We start from the raw sequence: 1132 nt of genomic DNA on the forward strand, positions 1-1132 counted from the left end.
GACCACAAAATGAGATTTTTTGACTTTTTATTATTTTTTGGGCAATCGCAATTTGAATTTTTGATTTTCTAGGGAAATCCAAAAATTTGTCCTGGCAGTCTTATAGGGATTTTGAAAAGCAATGTTTTTTTTCTCTTGACATTTTTCATATTTTGTGTTGTTTGGCTTGAAATTTTTAATTTCGGTTGATTTACAAAATTTTCAAAATGCTATAACTTTGAGAATTTTCTATTAATCGGAAAAACGCATTAGGGTAAATTGTTTGTCCATTTCAATACTATACATATGCATACACAGAATTTTCAAATTCAGAAAAAAGTGGTCTCGAAAATTTTCAAAATGCGCTCACTTTTTGATTTTTTATCAAAAATGGCTGGTTAACGAACTCGTCCTTTCTTTGAGGACCTTAAAAAAGTGTGCCAAAGATGGATTTGATACGTTCATTGTTTCGAGAGTTATCGTGCTTACGGCCGGACGGACGAACGGACAGACAGACGCTATCGTAAAAATCTGATTTTCGGATTCAGGGGGTCTCGAAACGTGGAGATCCGCTGAAAAACTGTGATGTCAAATTTCTGAAAATTCTAATACTTTCTCAATCATAAATAATGAGAATGTAAAAAGTAAACAATTACGTGGAAAAGTGAGGAAAATAACATTGTTTTTATTTTGGTTAAAATATTTATTTTACAGAAAAACCCATAAAAAAAGTTAAACTATTCACAAAGGGGAATTTTTGTCCAAGAGAACATTTTTTGAATAAAGTTATCGATTTCGATAAAACATCGATTAAAGAAATGACAAAATTCAGAGCCAGGATAGAAAGGTGGTTTTCTTTGTAGGAAGCAATTATTAATCAAGAAATTTCTAGAGATAAAAAATACTTCTTTTGGGTCTACTTTAACTTTCATTAAGAAAATTTATTAAAATGTTTATATTTAACAACTTAATGAGCATTTCGGAATGTACACATTTTTACGTGCTGTACATTTAGAAATTTGTAATAAAATCTTCTGGAAATTTTGACATGGACAAAAGAAGTTTTAATTATATTTTTTTGGTCAAAATGTAATGGATCCTTATTGCTGCGATAAAGAAAAAGTTTACGGTGGCGGTATGCGGTCCCCATAAA

Source organism: Belonocnema kinseyi, chromosome 3 (assembly GCF_010883055.1).
Source record: "Belonocnema kinseyi isolate 2016_QV_RU_SX_M_011 chromosome 3, B_treatae_v1, whole genome shotgun sequence".
Taxonomy (NCBI): Eukaryota; Metazoa; Arthropoda; class Insecta; order Hymenoptera; family Cynipidae; genus Belonocnema; species Belonocnema kinseyi.